At 61.1% G+C, this 6,136-nt stretch overlaps 1 long non-coding RNA gene across 1 annotated transcript; it reads right to left on the minus strand.

Annotated features, from left to right (window-relative positions):
- Positions 1 to 1,348: 1,348 nt before the first annotated feature.
- LOC139685220 (uncharacterized) lies at positions 1,349 to 5,371 on the minus strand. Its single transcript, XR_011700056.1, has 3 exons — positions 5,283 to 5,371; positions 4,320 to 4,499; positions 1,349 to 3,104 (listed from the first exon to the last, which is right to left on the minus strand). It is a non-coding gene; the product is annotated as an uncharacterized lncRNA (long non-coding RNA).
- Between the last annotated feature and the right edge of the window lie 765 nt (positions 5,372 to 6,136).

The raw sequence follows: 6,136 nt of genomic DNA on the forward strand, positions 1-6,136 counted from the left end.
GCTGTGCGGCTCCTTCAGTGACACGGGGCACTGGAGACTCCCCGGTGCGGTTCTTTTATTGTATTTTATTCTGTATATTGTATTCCGTTCACACTTCCCGTCCCTCGGTGCCGCCCTTCTGTCCCCGCCCAGTGATGCGGCGTTTTCGGGGACACCGAACACCGTCCGACCTCGGTGCAGCCCTTTGACAACACCTGAGAGCGGGTCCCTCGGGGCAGCTCTTTCGGTGACTCGGGAAGGCTCCTTGAGTGCATTTTATTCTACTCTCTATATTTTATTCCATTCCATTTCATTCCCGCACCCCACCCAGGGCGACTACTTCACCGCCGCTCCTCCTCGCCCGTCTCGCCGTGCAGTTCTTTCAGTTATCGGGTGGCGGAGACTCCCCCGGTGCGGCTCTTTTGGTTTTTTTTTTTTATCCTCCGCATTTTGCTCTATTCCGACCTCGCCCCCATCTCCGGTGACTCCCGACAGGGCCCGTCCCGCGGGGCGGCTCGTCAGTGCCAGTCGGGACCCCTCAGTGCCGATCTCTGTTCCATTTCCTTCATTCTTTGCTTTGTATTTGCACTTCGCTCGTCCCGCGGGGCGGCTCTTCAGTGACACGGGAGCCGGGGACCCCGTGGTGCAGCTTTTTGTTCTACTTATTTTATTCACTTGTCTGTAGTTTATTCCATTCCCACCCGCCCGTCCCTCGGGAGCTCTTCCAGGCGCGGGCGGCGCAGACCCCCCGGGGCAGCTCTTTGGTTGTATTTTCCTCTGCTCTCTGTATTTCATTCCATCCCCACCCGCCCGTCCCGCGGGGCGGCTCATTCAGTGCCACGGCCTGGCGGGGCCCCCTCGGAGCGGCTACCCCAGGGCCCTTCCCCTTCCCCTCCCCGTTCCCGCCCGGCTCCACCTCCCGCCCCTGCCGGGCACGACCCGGCGGTGCCGCTGCCGGAGCCGGAGCGGCTGCGACGCGACTTCCCCGCGCTCCAGGGCCGGACTGAGGCGGGTCTCGCCTCAGTTCTCTTTGGTTTGTTCTTCCCAAGGTGGGGAAAACAGATTTATGGTCCTTTTTGACGCAAATCTGTTCCCTCCTCCGCTCGGCCAAAGGGATCTGGGGCTGTTTTCCCTTTTGGGGGCAAATAAAACCAATGCCCTGAGTGCTGGCAGGAGCAGCAGCCCTGCAGCCTGTGGAGCCCGTGCTGGCCTGTGCCTGTCAGACGAACAAAGAGAGTAATGAATCAGTGGTTAATTAACCTAATAAAGTGCTCCTAATTAGAGGGCAGGCAAAAGGATTCCCCAGGGCTTGAACTGAATACCTGCCAGTTCCACAACACTGTGTTTGTATATTTTTTAAATACATCTGATATTTATTGTTTGATTTCAACATTTTAGGAATCAATTATATTTTATTGATTCTCATCTCTTAGAGGTCAGGATCAACACCTTGATCTTTTATTTTCACCATTCTGGGAAGTGAGAAACACTTTTCTCCTCTCAGTACCTCGTGCTGCAACTCCGTGTCATTTCCCCTGGTTTTCCTTCCTCTGGATACCAACCCCCCACGCCCCATCCCAGGGGTGCAGGGACTGGGGGGTCGTGTCTGCTGGGCCCCCAGATTGGTGGGGGTGCTGATGGGGGTGGGCTGATGCCACCCCTTGGGTCCCCAAGGGCTGCTCAGGGTGGGCAAACTGAGGCCCGGACTGAAGGAGAAGGGGCCTGGGGGGGCTTTTCTCCAGGCTCTGATTGGCTGCTGTCCCACACCCCACGCTGGGACCCCCAAAGGATGGAACGGAGTTTTTTCAGGGACACTCAGCTCCCCCTGCCCCTGTTCAGGGAGGCTGCAGGGACTTGGGGTGTCTCCCCAGGGAGCTTTGCCCCAGGACACCCTGCCTCGGGCTCTGGGGGTGGGGAGTGATGGATGCCTTAAATCTCCCCCTTTTTCCATGCCCATTCCTTGAACAGGATCTGGCATTCCAGGACATGGGGGCTCCTCACCACAGCCGCCCCCACTGTCCCATTTGGGCTCTGGCGGCCACCCTGGCGCTGTCCCTTGTGCTGGCAGAGGAGTTGCCCCCAGGGGCTATTTGGGGGGGATGGTGCCCCTTCCCACCTGATCCCTGATGTCCCTGACAGGGCTCGGCATCCCCCTCTGCAGTGTCCTGGTGGGTGGCACAGAGGGGACAGCCCGCTTGTCCCAGCCTGAACGGCATCTCCGGGAGCTGAGGAGGATCCTGTGCCCCCCGCCAGGTCACCCACCCCCCCGGGGTCACCTCAAGGCAGGGACAGGGTGTGACAGCCCGGGGAGAGCTCAGGGTCACACGGAGCCTGGAGAAAATGGGGCTGGGACAGACGCTCAGGGGGGATGTGGGAGCTGAGTAAGGGAATGTGGGAACCAGCGCTGCCATCCCTGTCCAACAATCACCTGCACAAACAAACGAGGCCCTTTCCTGGCTCTGCTCTCTGGTGGCCTCAAGCACCTGATGAACAGGGAGCAAAATCCCCTGACACCCTCCCACGTCCCTTCCTGGGGATTTCTTCCCCCCAACCCCCGTGGGGTGTGTCCCACAGCTGCTTCCAGGGCTGCTGCAGCAGCACCTTTGGGGGGTCAGGGTTAGGGGTCCCTGAGAGCCCTGGATGCAGCCCCAGGTGAGCAAAGCCCCCCTGAGCACAGCCAGGGGTGTCCCCGCCCTGCTGCAGGGACAGACCCCCGGCCCCAGCACCACCTCTGCCCTCCCCAGCTCTGCCCCTCCTTCTGCACTGGGCAGAGGGCACAGGAAACATCTGCATCCCCCTCCTGCTTCCCAGCCCAGGAACAGCTTTGGAGCTGCAGCTGCTGCTCAGCACCCACAGCTGGGGCTGCGCTGGGGCTGCTTTTCTTTGCCCTCTTGTGCTGGGAGAGAGAAGGAGCCTTTCCCTGGAGCAGAGGCCCTGCCCAGGGCTGGGAAATGGTTCTGGGTGGGGAAGGCTGGTGGGTTCCATCCCCCCCTGACCCACTGGGGGCCGGTGGGGGAAGGGCTGGAGGGGCCCTTGGGAGGGGTTTGGGAGCTGCTGTGCCCCCACCCAGAGGAATCTCCTGGAGCTTTGATCCAAAACAGGCCTGGGGGTGGGAGTCAAGACACCTGGGAGAGAGGAAAGGAGGGGAAATCTGTGAGGGAGAGACATTTCTGTGCTTCCATCACCTTTTTTCCCACCTCTTCCCCCCCACCCCCCCCTTGGTTTTCCCTCCAAAATGCCCCAAGCTGCAGCCTGGAGCAGGAGGGATTTGGGGATGGGGGACAGGAACAAAATGCTGCATCAGTGAAACCTTATTGAAAATTCCAGCATTTGGACAGGGAAAAAACATCCTTTTGGGTCTTCCCTTTGCAAACAGAGGCAGGGGGTCCTCACCTGGAAAATCTTTACCTGTGGGGGAAGTACCAGGTGCAGGGGCTGGGAATAATTTTATTTACTGTGGTGATTGTAAGAACACCTGCTGGGCATTGATGTGGGGGGTTTATAGAGTTTTAATAAGCACAGAAACCCTTTGCAGTTGCCACTGACTGGACAGCAGCAGCCACAGGTATTTCCACTCTGTGTCAGTTGATCCTTGTTCTATTCTAATTTTATTTTTCCTTATAAATATTAAAAGGATAACTCCTATGGGATGAGTTTTCCTTTGCTGAGGAGAGCTGTGAGTGCCTGGGGGGATTATCAGCTCTCTGTGCTGTATTTTAGGAGCACAGGAGCATCCTGGCAAAGCCCTGGGCTGGAGCAGGAGCTGTGCAGGCCCCAGGAGCTCGGGGTGTTGTCCAAGCTGAGGTGGTGGCAGGAGGAGCTGAGGGTGCCCCTGTCCCCTCTGTGCCCCCCCAGGGGTGGCAGCGCCTTCCCCAGCCCTTCCTCCCTGCGGGCTGGCCTTGCCCAGCTGCCAGGCTGTGGCTCCAGGCCTGGCTGGCCCCGGGAGGGGCTGGCACTGCCTCCTGCTCCGGAGCAGCGCTGGGACCCCGGGGCACGTTCATCCCCCCGGGCTCTGCCTTGCCCAGGGTGCCCTGGGCAGGAGCACAGCCGGGCTGGTGCTGAGGGTGTCCCCGGGGCAGGAGCAGCTGGGAGGGTCCCAGCCCCGTGCTCAGCACCCCCCACCCCCCACCCTGGCCTGGTTTAACCCCGGGGGCAGCTGATCCCTCCCAGCTGCTCACACACTCTGCTCCACCCTGGGCTGGGGGACACAATCCAAGGGGGAAATGCCAATCCCCACGGGCTCAGCTGGGACAGTTTAATAAGGAAACCAAACCCAATCACATGATGGAAAAAGCCACAGGGGCTCCATCCCCAGGTCATTTTCCACCCCCCAAACTCACATTTTCCTCAGATTTGAGACACTTGGACCATTTCATGGAACAACCACCAATTCTCAACCTTGTCCCCTCCTTTTCCTTCATGTTTTTGGGTGTTGAGCCCAATTTTGGGCTGGCCCTGGAACCTTCCAGCAGTTTCTGTTCATAGAGGTAGAATGATTTATTTTCTCATGTATCCAAAACCTGGGGGGAAAAAAAATCAGAAAATTTCCGCAGTTTGTTTCAGCATCAAAAAAGAGGATAAAAGAGGATAATCCCAAAGCCTCAGGGGAGCAGGGCAAGGACCCCAACCCCTCTCCCTGAGCAGTAGCACCAACAACTGGCTGGGACCCCCATTCCCAGCTCCCTGCTCCGCTGAGGGGGGAGGAGGAGAACTGGGAAGGAGGGAGGGGTGGGGGGAAGGGCTTGGTCGGGTTTAGTTCTCCTTCTCCTGCTCTCATTCCGGCAGTACCAATTTAATTCCCACGCCCACTGGGAGTCTGATTTGCCCGCGCTGGTGCTCGGGGAGGGATCTCTCCCGCTCCCCACGCCAAGGGCCGAGCCCTCCGTTGGCTTTTCCCTGCCCTGCCCGCCGGCAGAGGGAGGGAGAGCGGCTTTCGTGGGTGCCGCCCCCAGGCAGGGCCCCCGCGCCCCCCGAGCTGTCCCGCAGCTCCCTCCTCAGCCGGCCCGGATCCATCTGCTGGCAGAGCCCGGGCAGCATCTCGGCGGCTCCGCAGGGCACTCGCTGCTCCCTGCGGGCTCCCAGGGACCCCCCCGGCCTCCCCTGTGCCCCCCGCAGCCCCTCCCTGCCCATCCCCTCGGAGCGCCGAGCCCGGCCCCGCTCGCGGCTCCCTCGGCCCTCGACAGCAGCAGCGGAGCCCGCGGGGCCCGACCCAGCGCCAGGCCCGGCCCGGCAGCGGCGGAGCGGGGGCTGCGGCGGGGGGAGCGCCCGGGGCACCGCGGCGGGACTGACCGATCCTGCCTTACCCGGCCCTGTCTGGCCCTGCCCGGCCCCATCTAACCCGGCCCGGCCCTGCCCGGGCTCTTCTGCCGATCGGGGCGGGCGGGGAAGTTCCGCCCGGGAAACGATGGGCGGGCCCAGCGGGGCGGGGCTGGAGGAAAGCGCCGAACGCCCATTGGCTGCTGTGCCTGTCACTCTTCTGTCCTGAGAGTCTATTGGTTATTTCCGCCGTCACTCCTCGCATTTCCCGCGGTCCTGTTCTGGAGCTCTCCCCGGTCCCTCCCCGGAGCTCTCCCCGGTCCCCTCCCCAGAGCTCTCCCCGGTCCCTCCCCGGAGCTCTCCCCGGTCCCTCCCGCAGCTCCTTCTCGGGACCCCCCGCGCCGTGTGGGCCGTGACGGAGAACGTGGAACAGCCGGGTAAGCCCCTCCCGCCACCCCGGGACTGCTCTCAGGGCCCTCCCACCAACCCCCCACCCCCCAAAGCACCCTCAGATCCCGAACCCCCCACCTGGGACCCCCAAAACTACCCCAGGATGCCCCAAATCCCCTTCTGGACCGGCCAGAGCCCCTCAAAACTCCCTAGATTCCCCCTCCCCAACCTCCAAGACTCTCTCAGAGGCTCCCAAAACAGCCCAGAACTTCCTAAAACACCCCAGAGAACCTGTCAGAGACCCCCAAAACACCGCACAGACCCCCCAAACCATTTCCAACCCCAAATGCCCTGCCTGGTTAGGGGGGAAGGGTCACACCCTGCAGTTCTGCAGCTTTTGGGCACCTTTTGGAGAGTCAGAGGTTTGATTTGGAAATCTTGTAAATCCTTCAGTGCTTGGAAAGAGGAAAACGTGCCAATAACCTGGGCCAGGGGAAGGTGTCCCTGCCCA

Source organism: Pithys albifrons, unplaced genomic scaffold (assembly GCF_047495875.1).
Source record: "Pithys albifrons albifrons isolate INPA30051 unplaced genomic scaffold, PitAlb_v1 scaffold_44, whole genome shotgun sequence".
Lineage (NCBI taxonomy): Eukaryota > Metazoa > Chordata > Aves > Passeriformes > Thamnophilidae > Pithys > Pithys albifrons.